General features: G+C 36.0%; 2 non-coding genes across 2 annotated transcripts; both read left to right on the plus strand.

Moving 5' to 3' along the window:
* Positions 1-264: 264 nt before the first annotated feature.
* LOC140835590 (small nucleolar RNA R71) lies at positions 265-371 on the plus strand. The gene has a single exon (XR_012118913.1). It is a non-coding gene; the product is annotated as a small nucleolar RNA R71 (small nucleolar RNA).
* A 5,329-nt stretch (positions 372-5,700) lies between these two features.
* Positions 5,701-5,811, plus strand: LOC140835628 (small nucleolar RNA R71). Its single transcript, XR_012118949.1, has one exon. It is a non-coding gene; the product is annotated as a small nucleolar RNA R71 (small nucleolar RNA).
* The last annotated feature ends 16,890 nt before the right edge of the window (positions 5,812-22,701 follow it).

Consider the following 22,701-nt stretch of genomic DNA (forward strand, 5'->3'; position numbering starts at 1 on the left):
CTCGCACTCATCCCATCAATCTTTCTGTTCAAAGCCTCCAACTGTGCTGACACCGCAGACAAATCAGTAACTTGATTAACCCCCGCACCTCGTTTCTGCCTATCAGAATGAGGATGATAGCTGCTAGCAGCCATCTCCTCCAATAATTCATATCCTTCCTCAGCCGTTTTTCTCAGCAAGTTACCACAGGCAGCAGCATCTATCATGGTACGGTTAGAAGTAAGCAGACCGTAGTAAAAAGTTTGAACAACTAACCCAAGAGGTAGCTCATGGTGTGGACATCTCCTCAATAAATCCTTGTATCGCTCCCACGCCTCGTAAAGTGACTCAAGCTCATATTGAGCAAAAGTAGTAATGTCGGCTCTCAGCTTCATAGTCTTCGACGGAGGAAAGTACTTGGTCAGGAATGCCTTCGCCATATCCTCCCATGTAGTGATAGACCCTACAGGCAAACAGTTTAACCACGCCTTAGCTTTATCTCTTAGTGAAAATGGAAATAAACGCAAACGAACAGCATCATCAGACACAGCATTAAACTTAAAAGTATCGCAAATTTCAAGAAAATCAGCTATATGAGAATTAGGGTCGTCAAGTGCACTTCCCCCAAATTGAACAGTGTTTTGAATCATCTGAATGATAGCTGGCTTGATCTCAAACTGGTTAGCTCGGATGACTGGTCTCACGATGCTTGGACGTGCTCCCTCAAGAGACGGTTGTGCATAATCCATCATCGGAATGCGACGTGGTATCTCAACTTGTCTATTGTCACGCTGTTCCTCTCCACGTTCTTGCTCGTGTCTTTCCATCTGTTCTTTGAGTCTTTGTTGCTGTCTTCGTCTGCGGAAAGTTCTTTCGATTTCAGGGTCAAATTCAAGCTCCACGTCGAGTGATCTTCGCATGCACCACAAGAAAAATCTGCAACAGAATAGGAGTATCAACTAACAATAAAATAAATAATACTAAAGAATTTAAATGAAAAATAAAAAATTGTGAATCAACAGTCCCCGGCAACGGCGCCAAAAACTTGATCGAGCCAAACTTGCACAGTGAATAGTCCCAAAATTTGTTTTATAAATGAAAGCTCGATTTAAAATATCGCAAGTGCACGATAGTCAAGTTATAATAAACGTACGTGAATACGAGTATCGATCCACAAGGACTGCGTTACACTATTCTTATTTTCACTTAAATTTCTCTAGCAACGATAGATGGAGTTGGTGATTAAACTAAAGTGAATTTAATACTAAAATGATTAAAATGCAAGAACAAATAATCAAGAAATCAATGATTAAATTGGATGAAAATCAAATGAGAAACGAATTTGTTGGGAATTATCAGTTCACCTACCACTCGTGTTCAGATAATTAGACTCGACTTTTACTCGTGCATTCGACGGAATTCCCTAGACTAATCAATATACTCTGTCGAGCTATATTAATACTAATCATAAACATGCAGTAATCAAGTGTCCTCAATTATTTAACAGTTCACGATTGCATTACGTTCTATGGAATCCACTAGCTTTCATCCGGGTGAACTATTACTATCGACACGTACCCAATTCCGTATGTCTACTAAAATTGTAAGTCCGTGGTTTATACTATGCGATCCTATTGTTAATTAGTCTGTCGAAATCGTTAACAACATGCAATAATCCAAGGAAGATAGCTAGGCTTCGCTTGAAACAAGAAATAACAATAGCATAAACAAATCACTTGTAAAAATGTCAAGAAATGATGTTAAACAACGAGTATGGGTAGGATCCCCTCAAATCCCAACAAATTTAGAGTTTAGCCAACCAAATTCATACTAAAAATCAACAATATATGCAAGAGAATAAAATACTGAATAATAAAATACTAAATATGACGATGGAAGATGGCTGCGACGCTTGGAATTCTCGAGTTCTTCGAAAGTCTTCCTTACTCCTAGCCTTCTCTCCCAGAAAAATATGATGAAAATATGATGTGTAAGTCTGAAAAACGGCGCCCAATCTCGTGTATTAGGTTAGTGGTCTTGGATAGAGTCCATGAAAATAGAAACAAATCTCGCAGAATCTTGCTGGATCGCGTAACTCGCTAGGGCGGTAGGTTTTGACCGCTGGGGCGAGTGACTCTCGAATAAAAACTTTGAGCCTTCTCTCTAGTCTCGCTGGGGCGGCCACTTTTGACCGCCCGAGCGAGAGATCTTCTGTTAAATTCTCTTGTCCAGGCTAGCAGTCTCGCTGGGGCGGTCAGTTTTAACCGCCCTAGCGAGAGGTCTTCTGTTCGATATCCTCGGTAAGACTAGAATGCTCGCTGGGGCGGTCAGTTTTGACCGCCCTAGCGAGGCTTCTTCGTTGTTGTGCCCATTTTCTGCTATATTTGGTTCCATTCCTACAAAATACCACAAAACACACGAAATCAGTCATATGCTAAATAATGCAAACAAAATGCAAGAATAAACTAGAACAAGCTAATATGATGTATGAATGCGACTCGAAACCAACACTAAAAACACGTAAAAACGAGTCCTATCATTATACCATTGCACCTTGACGTAGGGGATGATTCGTCGCCTTAGTACTTGGTCCTTGGTGTCCACGATTCTGATGGGAACTTCTTCGTACTTCAGCTCTTCTCCCAAGTTACTTTTGATCATGAGCGGTTCCACTTCCAACACGTGGCTTGGATCTGAGATGTATTTCTGTAGTTGGGACACGTGGAAAACGTTATGAATTCTAGAAATGTTTGGCGGCAGTGCCAATCTGTATGCTAGTGCGCCCACTTTTTCCAAAATCTTGAAGGGTCCCACATAACGGGGGTTCAGCTTCCCAGCTTTACTGAATCGGACAACTCTTTCATAGGCGAGACTTTTACGTAAGACTTCTCACCAACATTGAATTCCACCGGCCTTCTTTTTAGATCTGCCCAACTCTTTTGTCGGTCTTGAGCTGCCTTGAGTTTCTCTCGGACGACTGTTACCTTCTCTAATGTTATCTGTGCGAGCTCGGGTCATATTACTGCCATCTCTCCCACTTCATCCCAATATAAGGGTGACCGACATTTTCTTCCATACAGAGCTTCATATGGAGCCATCCCAATACTGCTGTGATTGCTGTTATTATAAGCAAACTCGATCACTGGTAGATGATTGCTCCAATTGCTACTGAATTCTAGGACGCATGCTTGCAGCATGTCTTCCAAGGTTTGAATTGTTCTCTCAGTTTGGCCATCAGTTTGAGGGTGATAGGCCGCACTAAGAGTCACTTTCGTTCCCATGGCCCCCTGAAAGCTCTTCCAAAAACGTGAGACGAACCTTGGGTCTCTGTCAGACAGGATTCTCACGGGTACTCCATGAAGTCGTACAACATTGACCATATATAGTGTTGCCAACTTGTCGAGATTATAGTTCATACGGACGGGCAGGAAGTGTGCAGATTTTGTAAGTCTATCTAAAAATACCCATATTCCGTCCTGACCTTGGCTCGACTTCGGCAACCTTACCACAAAGTTCATGGAGATATTCTCCCATTTCCATTCAAGTATCTCCAAAGGTTGCAACAATCCTCCAGGTCATTGGTGCTCTGCTTTGACCTGTTAACACACTTGGCATTTAGTGACAAATTCTGCCACGTCTCTTTTCATCCCATTCCACCAAAAATTCTTCTTAAGATCCCTATACATTTTTGTGCTCCCCGGATGGATCGAGAATTTGGACTTGTGTGCTTCTGACAGTATTTCTTGGCGAAGGTGATGAAACTTAAAATTAATAATTTATTATATGTTAAAAACTTGTATTTAAATTTTATGTTTCATTAAAATTATAAAATTAAGTTATTTTATTATTGTTTGTTTATATTTAAATGTTTTACTAAATATGTTTTATTTTCAGGTTTTCTACGTGTTGGTAAAATAATGATAACTCAAGCTAGAAAATTCAAATGGAGATGATTCAAAAATGTTTGGAATCCTTGAGAAATTATCTACAACTTTGCAGAAGACATGATTGCCTAAAAAGTTCATTAAGATAATCAAATTGTGCAAATACCAAAAGGAGGACAAATATATCTTTACTATGACTAGCATATAGTAAAAAATTCATAACTATTTCAATATTTATCCAAATGAGGTGAATCAGGTGGCCAAATTCATCTACAGAAAATTCTCCACATTTTTGTCGTTTTGAACAGAGTCAAATTCGGTGATTAAAGTCGTGAAACAAGGCATTGAAAGAAGGGACATGGAATTGGAGTTGGAGGAGACAAAGACTACTATTACAACTACATAGCATTAATAAATTTTTTGACCCTTTCTCTCATTTGGCCTATAAATAGAGGCCTTGTGCTAGCTTGAGGATCATTCTATTTCATTGTAAAATATAGTGTGAGTGTGGATCAAAGTTCTAAGTTCCAATATATTTTCTTTCATGTTCTCAACTATGAGTGATATTTTAGTATTGATCAAAAGTAAACTTATGGCAAGCTAAATTTATTATGTCAAGGTGAAGAGGATGCATTCTTGGTGAAGTAAGATTGATTATATTTTGTATATTCTTTCTTTATTTCTTTTCATTTAGCTAACTTATTTTTATTGTAGGTATAAAAAATGAATTATTTGTTGTTATCAATTTACATCAAATGCTTGATACCATTAAAGTGGTTATCTTGATTTGTTGTTTAATTTTGATACAATAAATATTTCATCACTTATTATTATATATATAGATATATATATATTTTTATATAATAATATCATAATATTTCATTTAGACGATAGCGTGGCTCTGCCGGTTGTTTTAAATGAAATATTATGATTTAATACTAACATCTAACAATCTAACATTTACTTTATCGCAACTAACTTTTATTTTTCGCATCTAACTTTTACTTTCTCGCAACTAACTTTTACTTTTCCGCAACTAACAGTTACTTTATCGCAACTAACTTTTACTTTACTGCAATTAACTTATTAAATCAATATATTTCATTTAGGCAATAGCGTGGCTCTGCCGGTTGTTCTAAATGAAATATAATGATTTAATCTAACATTTACTTTATGCAATTATTTATTTATGTAGTTATAGGTACCATATATAAAATATCGGTTAATTCGGTATTTTCTATAGTGGGAACTATATTATATTATGTATGTGTTTTATTTTCTTGGAACCATTATTTATTGTGGTTTTATTTGTTTTACTTTTAGTTAAACAATATTATATAAACCAAGAATAAATCCTCAAGCCTTGACAAAATTTATAATTTGTAAACTTCATTATTGCATTTGGTAATCTATAAATTAATAAATTTAAACTCAAAATAACCTCTCTGTGGATCGATCTCGTACTTACAAAATATATTACTTGCAGACAACCTACACTTGGGTGAATTATTATTTAAGTAGTAGCAAGTTTTTTCTCTTTTTCGTTTCTAATGACTCAATTTTTCTTGCTAAAGATGCAAGTTTAGCTTGAATATCTATATCATCTTTAAGATTATAGATACCACCCCCATTTGTTGAATTATTGTTTTTAGTTGTTGATGGTTCTATTGTGCCTATATTATCCCAATTTTGAGCATTTTCTGCTAATGAATCCAGATATTCCATAGCTTCATTTGGGTTTTTATCTTCAAAAGTTCCATTACACATGAATTCTATCATTTGCCTATCTTTAGGTATTAGACCTTCATAAAAGTGAGAAACTATTCTCCATGTTTCAAAACCATGATGTGGGCATGTATTAAGCAATTCTTTATATCTATCCCAACATTGATAAAACGTTTCTCCTTGTTTTTGAGAAAAAGTTGTAATTTGTCTTTTAAAAGAGTTTGTTCTATGGGAAGGGAAAAACTTTTTGAGAAATTGTTGTTGCATTTCTTCCCTTGATCTTATTGAACTTGATCTTAAATTTTGTAGCCATGTTTTAGCTTTATCTTTTAAAGAAAAAGGAAAAAGCTTTAATCGAACTATATCCATGTTACAATTTTGATCATTATAAGTGTTACAAACTTCCTCAAATTCTCTTAGATGCAAATATGGATTTTCAGAATCTAAGCCATGAAAATTTGGTAAAAGTTGAATAATTTGAGGTTTAAAGTTGAAATTAGATGCATCCAGAGGAAAAACTAAACAAGATGGGGCACTAGTTCTAATAGGGTTCATATGGTGCCTAAGTGTTCTTAATTGATCATGTTCTTGATTATTATTATTATTATTATTATTATTATTATTATTATTGTTATTATTATTATTATTATCATTATCTTGATTATTTGAATTATCATCTATGTTTAAATTATTTTCAGAAACTCGAAAAAGTCTACCACTTTTTTTCCGACTCCAAATACTCATACAAAAAAAAAAAAAACAACACAACACTTATAAATATAACATATTTAACAAATATAAACTTAATTTATACCTCTCCGGCAACGGTGCCAAAAACTTGCTACTACTTAAATAATAATTCAACCAAGTGTAGGTTGTCTGCAAGTAATATATTTTGTAAGTACGAGATCGATCCACAGAGAGGTTATTTTGAGTTTAAATTTATTAATTTATAGATTACCAAATGCAATAATGAAGTTTACAAATTATAAATTTTGTCAAGGCTTGAGGATTTATTCTTGGTTTATATAATATTGTTTAACTAAAAGTAAAACAAAAGAAACCACCATAAATAATTGTTCCAAGAAAATTAAACACATACATAATATAATATAGTTCCCAATATAGAAAATACCGAATTAACCGATATTTTATATATGGTACCTATGATTATAATTATAACTATATAAATAAATAATTGCATAAAGTAAATGTTAGATTAAATCATTATATTTCATTTAGAACAACCGGCAGAGCCACGCTATTGCCTAAATGAAATATATTGATTTAATAAGTTAATTGCAGTAAAGTAAAAGTTAGTTGCGATAAAGTAAATGTTAGTTGCGGAAAAGTAAAAGTTAGTTGCGAGAAAGTAAAAGTTAGATGCGAAAAATAAAAGTTAGTTGCGATAAAGTAAATGTTAGATTATTAGATGTTAGTATTAAATCATAATATTTCATTTAAAACAACCGGCAGAGCCACGCTATCGTCTAAATGAAATATTATGATATTATTTTATAAATATATATATATCTATATATATAATAATAAGTGATGAAATATTTATTGTCTCAAAATTAAACAACAAATCAAGATAACCACTTTAATGGTATCAAACATTTGATGTAAATTGATAACAACAAATGATTCATTTTTTATACCTACAATAAAAATAAGTTAGCTAAATGAAAAGAAATAAAGAAAGAATATACAAAATATAAACAATCTTACTTCACCAAGAATGCATCCTCTTCACCTTGACATGATAGATTTAGCTTGCCATAAGTTTACTTTTGATCAATACTAAAATATCACTCATAGTTGAGAACATGAAAGAAAATATATTGGAACTTAGAACTTTGATACACACTCACACTATATTTTACAATGAAATAGAATGATCCTCAAGCTAGCACAAGGCCTCTATTTATAGGCCAAATGAGAGAAAGGGTCAAAAATTTTATTAATGCTAACTCCAATTCCATGTCCCTTCTTTCAATGCCTTGTTTCACGACTTTAATCACCGAATTTGACTCTGCTCAAAACGACGAAAATGTGGAGAATTTTCTGTAGATGAATTTGGCCACCTGATTCACCTCATTTGGATAAATATTGAAATAGTTATGAATTTTTTACTATATGCTGGTCATAGTAAAGATATATTTGTCCTCCTTTTGGTATTTGCACAATTTGATTATCTTAATGAACTTTTTAGGCAATCATGTCTTCTGCAAAGTTGTAGATAATTTCTCAAGGATTCCAAACATGTTTGAATCATCTCCATTTGAATTTTCTAGCTTGAGTTATCATTATTTTACCAACACGTAGAAAACCTGAAAATAAAACATATTTAGTAAAACATTTAAATATAAACAAACAATAATAAAATAACTTAATTTTATAATTTTAATGAAACATAAAATTTAAATACAAGTTTTTAACATATAATAAATTATTAATTTTAAGTTTCATCAGAAGGTTATTGCTTTCTGGTACACACAGTCGTCCTCTCATCCATAGGACTCCTCTATCATCAATTTGTAGATCTTGAGATTTTTCGCTCTCGACTTGTCCCCTAAGTTTCTTTAGCTCGGGGTCTTGGTCCTGGTTTAACTTGACGGTTTCTTGTAGACATGACCGAGCGGAGAGTGAAGCTAAAGTGATCTTGCCTCCATTTTTCCGACTAATAGCATCGGCCACTTTGTTTGCTTTACCTGGATGATAACTTATAGTCAAGTCGTAATCCTTCAGTAGTTCGATCCACCGTCTTTGCATCATGTTTAGTTCTTTTTGGGTGAAAAAATACTTGAGGCTCTGGTGATCTGTGAAAATTTCACACTTGGCGCCATAGAGATAGTGACTCTAAATTTTTAAGGCAAAGACCACTGCTGCTAGTTCATGATCATGCGTAGGGTAGTTCCTTTCGTGCGGTTTCAACTGCCTTGATGCGTAGGTGATCACTCTTCCCTCTTTCATGAGCACGCATCCCAGACCTTCCTTAGATGTGTCACTGTAGATGATGAATTCCTTATCTTCAGTGGGTAAAATTAGCACTGGCGTGGATGCGAGCTTTTCTTTCAATGTCTAAAAACTTTTCTCGTAACCTTCGTCCAGATTAACTTGGAATTCTCATGAGTGAGTTTAGTCATGGTATGGCGATTGAAGAAAAACCTTCGACGAACTTTCGATAATAACCTGCCAGTCCAAGAAAGCTCCTGATGTTTGTGGCGTTCTTAGGCTTTGGCCATTCTGTAATTGCCTTGACTTTTTGGGGGTCCACTGATACTCCTGCTTTAGAGATCATGTGTCCTAAAAATGATACACTCTTCAGCCAGAAATCACATTTCTTAGACTTAGCATAGGGCTCCTTCTCTCTCGGAGTGTAGTGCAAGGCGGAGGTGTTCTCATGCTCTTTCTCGTTGGAAGAATAGACGAGGATGTCGTCAATAAACACCACTACGAATCGGTACATGAATGGTTTGAACACTTTGTTCATTAGGTCATGAAGGATGCAGGCACATTGGTCAGCCCAAAAGGCATAACTGTGAACTCGTAATGTCCATATCTTGTCCGAAAAGCTGTTTTGGGGATATCTTCAGCCCTGACTTTCAGTTGGTGGTATCCAGTCCTCAGATCCAGTTTAGAAAAGAGTGCGGATCCCTTAAGTTGATCAAATAGGTCAGTCTATCCTCGGTAGAGGGTACTTGTTCTTGATAGTGATCTTGTTCAGTTCTCTATAATCGCTGCACAATCTCATATTCTCATCTTTCTTCTTCACAAAGAGTAATGGTGCTCCCCATGGGGACACACTTGGTCGAACTTTCTTTTTGTCCTAGCAATTCCTGGAGTTGCTCCTTTAACTCCTTGAGTTCAGCTGGCACCATCCTGTAAGTTGCTTTCAAAATTGGTGCTTGCACCAGAAATTAAATTAATTTCGAACTCAACTTTGCGGTCCGGGATTGTCCCTAGGAGTTCTTCTGGAAAAACATCCGAGAACTCACATACTATTGGAATGTCTTTTATCATCAGTTCGACTTCTTCCTGCACTTTGCTGATTATGGCTAGGTAGATGTTTTCTCCGGATTTCATGGCCTTCCATGCTCGGGAAGCGAAAATGAGTGATTTCGTTCCTTAGATTTACCATGATACACGATCTCTTTATGATTTGGGGTTCTGAGCTTAAATTTTGTCCCTTTACAGTCCACTGTTCCATTGCTTTTAGCTAACCAATCCATCCCTAGAATGATGTTGAAGTCGACTATAATTAACTTGTATCAAGTTGGAACTAAACGTCTGGTTAGCTATACTGATCTTACAATCCCTGTGAATTTCATGAGTTTCGATGGTCTTACTTGTAGGTGTGGCTATTCGAAAAGGCTCAGCTAGTGACTTGGGCTTAAGTCCTAATTTCTTAGCAAATCTCTTAGACACAAAAGAGTGTGTAGCACCATAGTCAAACAATGCATAAGCAGGTACTTTTTGAATTAAGATGGTACCTGATACAACTTCATTGGCGTCGTCCGCCTCTTCTTGATTCATGGCGAACACCCTGGCATTAGACATGTTATCTCCGTGGCTTATTGGTATTCACCCCTAAATTTGACCCTGTCTCCCTTACCCAGTCCAGTTGTTCTGTTGGTGGCGTCTGGACAATCTTCTATACGATGTCCTAGTTTCCCGCATCCAAATCAGACGTCGCTCGCTCTACGACATTCTCCCAGGTGTCGTAAGTGGCAAGTTGATGCAAGGCTTAATAGCTTGGTAGCTTGAGGTAGGCGAAGGCCCTTCAGATGGTCCACTGGACTGGTTAGGCTTCTTGAAAGTCTGACCGTTATGAGAGAACTGACTATTCATAAGCCTTTTGTTATTATGCTCATTCTCTCTGCTCTGGATGTCCGTTTCAGCTCGGATAGCTGCGACCATCAGGTTTGAAAAATTTGCAGGTTGGTAGACTGCTAGAGCTGATTGGATCCTGCTGTTCAACCCCTTCTTAAAGCGGTACAATTTCAAAACTTCGTCCGCCATAATTGTCGGAGCATATGACCCAAGGGCGTTAAACTGAGATGTATACTCCCCCTACTAACATATCTGGGGCTTGAGTGAGATTTTCAAACTCACTCAACTTCTGCAATCTGACTTCCGCCTGAATAGTACTGTTTCAGAAATGTTTCTCAGAAGTTTTGCCATGTGACTGGTCCAGTAGTGGTCATGGTTGGCGAGACTGCTTCCCACCACTTAGCTGCTTTGTCTTCCATGAAAGGCACAATCACATCGACCTTGAGTACATCGGGAACTTCTAATAGCCTCAACTGAGTCTCGATACTCTTTAGCCAACTCTGGCCAACTTCAGGATCGGCGTCCCCTCTGAATGTCGGACACATGTACTTACGAAGGGACTCGTAATGAAATTTGATTCCATTAGGTTGTGGTGGTGGAGGTGGTTGATTGGCGTTCGGTTTTCCCGACCCTTGCAGTGTTGTCGCCACTATAGTTGCTATGGCCATGAGATCAGCTCGGCTTAGGTTGACTGCAAGCGGCGGTCCATTCTCCTCGCCCATCCTCCTGTCTGCCTTCGCGGTCGGTATTCGCACAACATGGGTTGCGGTTCTGTCTTGGGAGTCTGCCGGCCATTTCCTTACAATTGCAATGTTCTAAGAATTTGAAGTACGAGTAGAGTTCATGCAATAGATTTTGCTAAATAAATTGAAATCAATGGAACAAATAAAATATTTTATTGATTTCTCAAAAGAATGAACATTACCAATCTAAGGGAAATAAATAATGTACTGAATTTTTGAAAATAAAACGTAGCAACAATGAAAATAAACCACTAAGAATGGTCCACTAAACGCCATACTCTACTATCTCTCCATCTCCAACGGCCTCTATCGGCTCTGCCTCTATCTCTACGGGTTCTTCCTCCGGATCCTCTTCTTGAAGTAGCTCTACCATATGAGTGAGTTGGGTATTCTCTTCAGTAAGCTGTGCCACTTGCGTCTTCAACCCTTGAATCTCCGCTCTGTCTCGTCCAACAAATCACTGGCATGCTGTTGGCGCTGCTCATGCTCCGCCTTATCATGCTTCACCTTGCTCTTCAGCGTGTCACGCTGCTGAGTCAGACGGTGGCTCACATTTGCTAGGCTGCTCATAGCATCACTTAAATTCTCCCTTCTTCTCTTGCCTCTGGAATTTAGCTACCTCTCTTCTTCCAACTCTTTGCGGTACCGTTCCAGTATCTTCCTATAGCTTTCCCTCTCTATATAGGCTTTTCTCTATGACGTCTCTCAGGTTCATGTTATCCCCTCTCATCAGGTCTCCCTGATAGATCGCCTTATTGAGCTGGACCCGTATGTCCTCTTTTTCTTTGACTAGAGTCTTAATCTCTTGTCTCTTCTAGCCTAATCGGGCTCTAAGTCGCTTTATCAGGGGCGACTGATTATCAAAGGCAAGCTGCTTCATACGGATGGCAGCTTGGGCACGAGTGCGGAATCTCGGGGGACTTGATGGGGTCATTTCCTGAAATAAAGAAAAAAATGAAATGCTAAGAATATCATAAATATGACAGAATAAAATATCAGGGTCAAATAGAGTAAGGTATAGAAAAATAAAAAAAAATATTCGAAACTTTCCAAAAATTGAATGTTTTGAGATAGCCACATGTGATTCAAAGCATATGTCGAGAGGATTCCAGAATAGTTGCCGGAATCCAATTCGGAGATTCTTAAGAAAAGTTATAGGGGTTACGAAACTTTCCTAAAACGGCAAAAACGAGATTTCGGAGGCCTAAAGAAGGAATTTGGCGATTAAGACCAACAAAGTGGTGAAAATCGCTCGTTGGACCGTCTCGGAGGCGGATAGCAGTCGGCCTCGGGTTAAAATTCCACCGAATTTTTGTTTTTTCTATTTTTCCCACTCGGATTATGAACATCGCGGCTCTGATACCACTTAAATGTCACGTCCTGAGACCGGGGATAGTCGACACTGCTTTATTCAACAATCAAAAAATTGCTAAAAAACAAACCTCGTAGTACAGTATAAACCAAAACATGTTTATACCATAAATTCCTAAAAATGGAATCGTCTTTACAATAATAACTCTGAAAACGATAAAAATCTGCGGAAGCGTTTATAACTTGAATTAAAAACTCACGAGAATATATTCTTAATTAAAATTCTTCGTGTGTCCACTATCACTCCAAAAATTGGTGTCTGATTCATTTTTCTCTATTTCTTCTTCTGATATATGTGGGGAGGGTAGAGTAATGGGTGAGTATTTTAGGTAATACTCAGCAAGTGAGGGCCGTTCGAGCACAAATAAATTTCTTTACAAAATTTTCGAAAATGACACATAACATATCATCATATTCATATTATAACAGCACTGCGATTCTTCCACCTTCTATGATTTACTCATATCAGTCCCTAATTTTTAATCCTCTAAGGGGGCGAGGCCATAAAACGGTTATATCCCACCGTGAAGGGCCATATGTTGTTCATATGGGATTTTCAATTATTTTCAGTGAATCCTCACAGTGCAAACATGTAAACGTACCAAAATCACACAAAAAGGAACGTAGAGACAGAATGACGGTGCTCGACCGAATTTTTCGAAAACAAGAAAACACATAACCGAAATTAAATATTTAAAACAAGCCCACTTACCTTAGATCTTGCTGGAAAAACGTGAAAGAAAGGGGGTTTCTTGCATTGGAATTTTCGAAATTCCTACTTCGGTGGCTGACTGCAACAGAACTTTGCTACTCGGCTCAGGGATTCTAGGGAGAAAGAAACTCGAAAATATGCTGAGTTTTGAGGTGTGAATTTCGAGATATAGGGCCCTCCTATTTATAGGGGTTGGCTGCTATCGTGATCGAGTGATATCACGCGTTTGAACTCTGAATCAAATCTTTATCTCGAATCGCGATCTATCCGTGATCTGGGTTATAACCGAATCTAAATCTTTCATCCCAAATAATTTCGAAATTATATAATATAAACACTATTGAATTCGAATTCTAGGGTATCGCATTATCCTTTCTTGATTTTTATCCCGATATTTCAATATCATCTCAAATCTTATATCTTTATCTGCTTATCATTTCGAAAATATATACACGATAAAATTATCCACTCAACCTTTAGAAAATCTTGCAAATCTTACATCTTAAAATGAGATAGACACCCGACGATTTGCGAAAATCCTAGTATTCTACAATTACCAGATATTATCATGATTAAACCAAATCTTGGATTTTACAGTAAGTATGTTGACTAACTCTTCTAGGCTGGCCTCCAACTTGTTTATATTGATGTTCACCAACAAACTCATCAAACGATGATGGCAGCGACAACATTAGAATGTCCGTGGACAGTTCATTCGTAGATAACAAGGTCCAAGACCACTAATTTCACAAACTGCCCAATCATCCTCACACCATGCTCATAGACCAAAGCTCATTTGTCGCAAGAGTGATGTCATGAGCTCTTTGACAGTAGCGTGCCTCAGTTGACGTGCTTGTTCACCTTACAACTCTTGCAGATGTCGCAAATGTCAGCAGCATTCACAGCTTTCTCAAACTGCCTCTACAACTCGTTTGACATAGAAGCTAGCATATAGCTACCGACCGAACCGAACTGAGCCATAACCGAATCGAAATATTTAGCCATAACCGAACCGACCGAATTAATTTTCATAACCGATAAAAATCGAAACGAATTAAAATCGGTTAATTCGGTTTAAAATTTAAAATTAAAATATATATAAAAATTGATTAAAAAAATAAAAATTTATTAAATAATAGTATTTATTAAATCGGTTAATTCGGTTAACCGATTTCAAAATTTTGAAAACCGTAATCGAACCGAATTAACCTGAATCTTTTTAGTTGGATAACCTAATTTCCGAAATAACCAAACCGAATTTCGGAATTGGCTCGATTCGGTCAGTTAATTTGGTTTAACTGAAATCTGGCTCACCTCTACATATAGCTCTTTGCTTCCAGATTATGGTCCCATTATTTCTCATGCTCTGCCAATTCCTTAGCAAGGGCATTGGCAGCAGCCTCTTTTGGATGAGCTTTCTTGAGCACATATGCTATTTCTCATAATTTAAAATGATTTTCAAATTTCTTAGCAGGCCATTGTAGTTGGATCTGACTAATTTGTTTTGGTCGAATATAACAGATAAATGATTTAGCGATGACATCGTAGATATACTGAAATGAAAACGAAATAAACGTTACAGATTATTTTAAAATATTTTGTAAGACATAAAATATGAATTTTTTTTATGAATTACCTCCCACTATTTTGACATATTCACCATCTTTTGTTGAGAACGAGAAGTCCAAATTCCTCAGTGAATATGTAAGGCCCAATTACTAAATTACAATCCCGAATAATATCGCTCAATCACAATTTCTAAAAGGTAGAGCTCAATTTCAACTCCTTGCAATTTTATGTAATTTTGTCTCACGTTTGAAGAGAACTCACTAATAATTTTATCATTTTTTATAGATAATAATTTAATATTAATATTATCTTTTTCTTAGATTAGATTAGGTTGGCTTAGATTAGATTAGATTAGGACACCATAAAGTCAGATTCCCCTCATATAATATTTGACATTCAAGTTTATTTTTCATAAGATATATTTTTTGTGGAACATATTTTATTGGTATTAATCGAGCTTGATAATGGTCCGATTGTAGCGTATGACCCTAACAAGCTCCGCATAAGTGATCTAGTCCAAAAATGTACGTGTGAGAGATCAATTTTCAGGACTATTTCATATATATATATATATATATATATATATATATAGGGGCGGCTCCAAGATTTTAAGTTTTGGGGGCCGGCTCACCACTAACGATGAAAGTTTTAAGTTGGGCATTTGACTTTTTGTAAAAGCTCGTTATTTAGTTTTTCGAAAAAAATTACAGAGAATGGAACATGGATCACATATATAAACAATGAAAGTCTATAACTATTAAACTAATTGTAGATACTTTATTTTTTTATGGTCAAATAATATATATACTAAATAATAAAATATATCTCATAGAGTAATAATATTTTTAAAAACTTTCGAGGGGGCCGTTAATAGATATTTTATTTTTTTTATGATAAAATAATATATATACTAAATAATAAAATATACATTATATAATAATAATCTTTTAAAAAATTTCCGGGGGGGCCACAGCCCCCCGGGTCCTACACTAAATCCGCCACTATATATATATATATATATATATAAAACAAGTTTACATGTATAAATCTCCAAATATATTGTTTGTTTATTTGACCATTTTTGCTATAATCTCAAGGTTTGGATGAATCTATATTAAGACTTCGTTTTTGGTGAGGCCATTTACTGTTTATTATTGTCTGGTTTTGTCACTATATATAGGGTGGGGGGTGATTTCTTGAATGCGTAGAAAAACTTTGTAATTTGAATTTTTTTAAGTTATTAGTTTTATGAATATCACGATAATATATACGAGAAAATTTAGAAATTGGGACAAGGGCCACTGCATCTGAATTCACTCTTCTTCGTTCTATAGAAATTGGGATAAGAGCGACTTTCATTTTCAACTAATGTGAGCTAGGGTATCACGATCACTCTTGATTTAGAATGCAACATCCTCGTCGCGGCATGCTCTTCAATCCTCCAATGTCGAGAATTTATATAGGTCTCCTAAATATTCAAGAGATGACTCTCGTAATGTAGTACTTTTCCCGACAGATTCAAAACTTGGCTATCATTCATGTAGCACTTTAGTTTTATCCAGGATTTGAATTTTGAAAAAGTATAGGTCGGATGAAGTCAATCGATTCAATCTATAAAGTATAAGGAAAATACTGCAAAATTGGATTATAAAATACATTTGAAATCACAAAATTATCCCTCGATTTTATTTAAAAAAAATATTTTCAAAAGTGTATGTAAAATAGTTTGATAATACCAAATACACATCGTATTTTAATGGGATCGCTGCTTATTTTGAAATTCGATGGCCGGAGTTTTGCTACATTACATGAGGTAAAATTCACTCCATGTAATATAGAAAAATCTGATGAAAATTTATCAGTTTTGACTTGATATTATTTGTTAACTATCAAAATAAACCAAATTCTTGATCCAATAATTTTTTTCATAAAGCTGGGCTGTTTAAACTTTTTTTGTTGTTCAGAGAAACACTTGAAAAGTAAGAATAATGTCCTGGTGGAATCTTGTAAGCTTTTATCCATGTTAAATGAAATAGTTTTGCCGGAACCGTTTATCTCACTTGCTTTGCGGATGTTTGGATATATATCTTTATTTGAGCCCAATATCTAAATCACTTGTGCCAAAAGTTCTAGGTCAACTGTGTCGGCAAAATGTTAAACGTGTATTATATGGATGTTAAATGTGTAGTAAATGGATGAGTTTGCAAAGTCGTGGTTGGCTACTTGTGCTACGGAAGTTTCGGATAGAAATTCAAAAAACGCGTTTTATACGCGTCTTAACACGGACAATTGGCTCTATAAATAGAACTCTCTCTCCTTATTCTGAAATCATCCCTTCATTAAATTTTCTCTTAGCATTTGAGTGCTTAGTTCTATAATATTTGTGAAGTGTTTTTTTTTCTTATATTAAAAGATTGTGTGTTATCTTTGGAAACACAATGAATGAGTTGTAGACAATTAGATATTATAGTGGAAATTCTTTTCATCTTATCCGTGGTTTTTATCCTAATAATTTTTGGGGTTTTTCACATAAATCTCGATTTCCAATTTGTTCTTTATTTTCATATTAATTATCTCAAATTTTCGCACGTGAGACCAACAAACTGAAACGATGTAAGCAATATTTTGTACATTAACAACAATTTCATGAAAATATCTTTGCTCTAAATATTTTAACGTCACATCAATCGCAAAATATTAAGGTCTGCATTTTCAAACAGTCATGATCAACAATGTTACTTTCGAAATGGATTAAGTTAATGTATCAGGAATTTGAAATTTCGGAGTTAACATAAATTGAAGCATACCCTGAATCTTTACACGACATGGCATATTTATGAAAATCCATCTTTAACGAGTATAGAAATAGAAATAATATTTTTAACCAAATATGGAACATATAAAACATCTTTAAAAAATGACTTAAAGTTATTGTTTAATATTAAATAAACGTCTCATATGGCTCTTACAACAACTTGCTCCATTCCCACCTTGAGGAAGATTTCACGTTCTCTTAGTCTTCTACTTCTTGTTATCAATTGCAAATTATTGCATAGATGAGATCCACATATATTATCTAATACCCGAGAAGTTGAATTAATTGAAACATTTATTTCAATATAAAACATAATAGTACTAGAACCCTAATGGACAAGACATTTTTTGCAATTGTGCTTCCATTGTCCAGGCTCTTGTAATGGAAGCAAAGATCTTCTAATTTATCTTGATTTGTGGGCCCTTTAGAAGTGTTTAGAGACTACTTCTTACTTGTTTGTTTTTCTATGAAAGAGCAGAGCATTTCTTCCCTATTCCTTTTGGCTTTTCTTTGTCGCCAACTAGGAAAACATGTTTTTCATTTTTAATGGTGGCTTCATGTCTTGTAAATATGTTGACCAACTCTTCTAGGCTGACCTCCAACTTGTTTATAGTGATTTTCACCACAAACCCATCAAACGATGATGGCAGCGACAACAGTAGAATGTCCGTGGACAATTCATTCTTGATAACGAGGTCCAAGACCACAAATTTCACAATAAGCCCCAATCATCCTCACAACATGCTCATGGACCGAAGCTCCTTTGTCGCAAGAGTGATGTCATGAGCTCTTTGACACTAGCGTGCCTCAGTTGACGTGCTTGTTCACCTTACAACTCTTGCAGGTGGTCGCAGAAAACGAAGTCCTAATATAGATTCATCCAAACCTTGACCATTTTTGCGATGATCTCAAGGTTTGGATGATTCTATATTAGGACTTCGTTTTTGGTGAGGCGATTTACTGTTATTCTTGTCTGGTTTTGTCACTATATATAGGGCGGGGGATGATTTCTGAATGCATAGAAAACTTTGTTATTTGAATTTTTTTAAGTTTTTAATTTTATGAATATCACGATAATATATACGAGAAAACTTAGAAATTGGGACAAGGGCCACTGCATCTGAATTCACTCTTCTTCGTTCGATAGAAATTGGGACAAGAGAGACTTTCATTTTCAAAAGTGTATATAGGATAGTTTTACAAAACCAAATATACTTCATAACATAACATATAACTCAATTTGTACGTATTGCATAACTCAAATTATAAATATCAAGATGGTAATTTCACATATCTTATTTGTTTAATAACTAATTAGCTGTGTCAAATAATTGAACTAGATCCTATTGGGTGCTAGACTTGATTTTTGATAAGAATTCTCATATATATATTTTAATGGGATCGCTGCTTATTTTGAAATTCGATGGTCGGAGTTTTGCTACATTACATTAGGTAAAATTCACTCCATGTCATATAGAAAAATCTGATGAAAAAATTAATAGATTAGTGTCCATTCACGACACATACACATTATTGTTTTTGTATACGGATCTATCTATTTAAAGAGCTCATAAAAACCAAGTGAATTTCTAAGCTAACCCTAAAAATAAGAAAGATATAAAAAACACATGTTTTTGACCAAGCTTTCAAGAATTTCTACATTTTAAAAACTTCCCGGAACTTCATTCGTATTTATCTTTTATTTGATTATTTTACCTACCACTAAGCTTTTTGCAACTTCATAGAATTTTGTTATTAAAAAATTATTTTAATAGTTTAATATGTTACGTACACGCATGTTTTGCAAGATAATATGAAATGAACTCAAATCAATTATACTCGTAAGTCCGAAACAGAAAATTTTAGTTTCTTCTTTCTTTTGGTTTAGAACAAGGGTGATCCATACTTCAGACACGCATTAAGTATCCCGTCTGAGCCTGCTTGGAAAGTTTGTGTTTTTTTTTTAATACACTTTTGGTTATGATTCTCGAGAAACACCATTAGGAAAGACAATAGTATCGAACTATAAATTGAAGTGTGGAATGTCATTAATGCAGATGAAATTTTGATATACTAATTATTATATTAAATAAAAAAGACATTTCGTGATTATTTTGTGATAATAATCATACAAGTGGTGCTTGTTGATACAATTACCTGAGGCATAGTTTGGTATATGAGATAAGGAGGGATTAATAAATAATACTCTTTATCCCATGTTTGGTATCTTTTTAAAAAGACATGATAATATCATGGGCTCTTGATAAATAAATTTTTAGAAGGATAAAATGTGCTTTCTATTAGGTGTGATAATTTTAATTTAATGATAAAATACACTACAAATGACTTAATTACCCTCAATTTATAAATGATTTTTATAAATCTATGCTAGCAGGTAGAAATTAAAATCAAATAAATATTTTTATATATTATATAATATGATAATAATATAAATGAATTCGAGATAATTATATAAATAATTTTTATAAATCTCAATAAAATTATTAGTATCACCCGATTAACCTAAAAAATTGATATTTGACTTGATTCACAAAATCAAGAGCTCAATTATCATATTATATAATATATAAAATTAGGTAAAAATAAATAAATCATGCAAGCACTATCAGCACGTGAATAGATAAAAAATATTAACTCAAGCAGCAACTTTGAAATTATAAAATTTATTATGATAAGGTTAATTTTGTCATTACAACATAATATATAAATTTAGTTACTCTTATTAAAAGCATACCAAACATTAAATATAATATTATACATCTTATTTATCCTTAGCTTATCCTTATATTATATATCACATGTTTATCTTATCATGTGTACCAAACTATGCCTAAATATATTTGACAAAACATATTAAATTTAACTGAAGTAAAAACACATTAGATTTTATTAGAGTGGTGGGAACCAAGATCATCTACAGTGCATAACATAGTGCTGTTCGATCACAATGGTGCGTGCACTGCACAGTGCTATGCACATCACCATATCCAAAACCGAGTTGTGGATGTGGGTTCAGCCTGTTAGGCCCACCCAACCTTCGTAAAACAAAAATTTGTTGCTGATGGGATTGTAGCTATCAATTAGAAAATAAGATGGGTTCTGGGGGTGGTTTGGCTTACTGATTTTCTCATGGATTTTAGACACTTCAAAACAACACAAAAAATTATATGCAATTTTTCCAGCCTCTCCCACGTTAAATTTTTTATACTATGTTGATGCGATCTGGGAGAAATGGAAGAGCTGGGTCAGATGCTCTACCGGATCTGTATCAAAATAGTTAAGGAAATGAAAGTAAGATGTGTCGGAGCTAGAAGCTTCTTTACTGGGTGAAGAGGACTTCCTGCACTCAAGAAGGTAACCACGTGAATGGGCGCCGGAAAGGTATCCAGCGTAGCCACACCGATGCTTCAGTGAATGGACGATTCAAGTGAAAGAACCAATGAAACCAAGATATGATTGTGATATTAGTGTGAAGGCAAGAGTTTTAGTGAGCAATAAATGGTGTATTCAATAACTGAATAGAGATTAAATCCAAAGAAGGAACCTGATATTTATAGTAGGAGATGTAATGATGACTTCGTTCTACGTGCTACCTACTAATTATAGTAGGGCGGCTGATCATACCCTATATTTCTAACATGTCAAATCTCATACTAGTCACATCCACTGTAATGCCCCAGATTCGATGACTGTTCTCATTGTATCAAGACGGGTCTTTCCAGCGTGCTTATGTCCTCACTCACACGCACCCTGGGAAACTTCCCAGGAGGTCACCGTTCCCAAAATTGCCCCAAGTCAAGCATGCTTAACTTTAGAGTTCATATGTGATGAGCTACCGAAAAGAAGATGCACCTTCGTGATACGAGTAGTACCAATCAAATCTTTTAAGCCTTCTTCAACTGTACAGTCCATTACATTGAACAGTCTCAGATCCCTCTCCTTCCGGTGTAAGAACGGTTCATTCATGTTCTCTCCACCTAGAAGCTTGCCAGGAACCGCTCATTGTCCATGCCACCTCATGGCACCGGCGATCACCCCCCGCCCTCTTCGGCCCCGGGCCTCACATGCCCACCAGCTTCCGCAACCACACCGTACTCGGAGAGGTCGACTCTGATACCACTTGTAACGCCCGCCCCAGATTCGATGACTGTCCTCACTGTATCAAGACAGGTCTTTCCAGCGTGATTATGTCCTCACTCACACGTACCCTGGGAAACTTCCCAGGAGGTCACCCATCCCAAAATTGCCCCAAGACAAACACGCTTAACTTTAGAGTTATTATGTGATGAGCTACCGAAAAGAAGATGCACCTTCGTGATATGAGTAGTACCAATCAAATCTTTTAAGACATCTTCAACTGTACAATCCATTACATTGAACAGTCTCGGAATCCCTCTCCTTCCGGTGTAAGAAAAGTTCATTCATGTTCCCTCCACCTAGAAGTCTGCCAGGAGCCGCTCATTGTCCGTGCCACCTCAGGGCACCGGCGATCACCCCCCGCACTCTTCGGCCCCGGGCCTCACATCCAGCCTATCTGATTTTGTCAACCACTTGGATTGGTGTCAGAGATAAGACAGCCGCCCACACCCTATCTTACTACTATACTTGAGTGCGACGCTCATAACGAAGTGGCCCGAGTAGAAATCTTCTCGGGAATTTGCATTAAAGCCCGGGCATTCAATAGCCCGGGGTGAAGACATCCCGATCGTTCAATGGCCTGGCCTTCTAATGAACTCTTTCCATAGATTCTCCCTGGCGAGCTATACATCCAGTGTCCCCGGCCATCCGGGATCCGAGCTCCTTTGTAGACCTACCCTATTGCCCCGGATCATCCATGACCTGGGAATAATCCATATCCGTGACCCGCGCACTATCCATGGCTCGGGACATCCTGGGACATCATCACTCCCTCCTTATATAGTCGGGCTATAGTCATACTCGCTGTCCCGATTAGTCTTGTGACCCGGTGAGGGAAAATAATTTGTCGTTTATTCTCCCCGAGTTAGTAGGGCTGACGTAAACCTTGGAATCTGAATCTGTCAGAAA

The sequence above is a fragment of the Primulina eburnea genome, chromosome 6 (genome assembly GCF_022965805.1).
Source record: "Primulina eburnea isolate SZY01 chromosome 6, ASM2296580v1, whole genome shotgun sequence".
Lineage (NCBI taxonomy): Eukaryota > Viridiplantae > Streptophyta > Magnoliopsida > Lamiales > Gesneriaceae > Primulina > Primulina eburnea.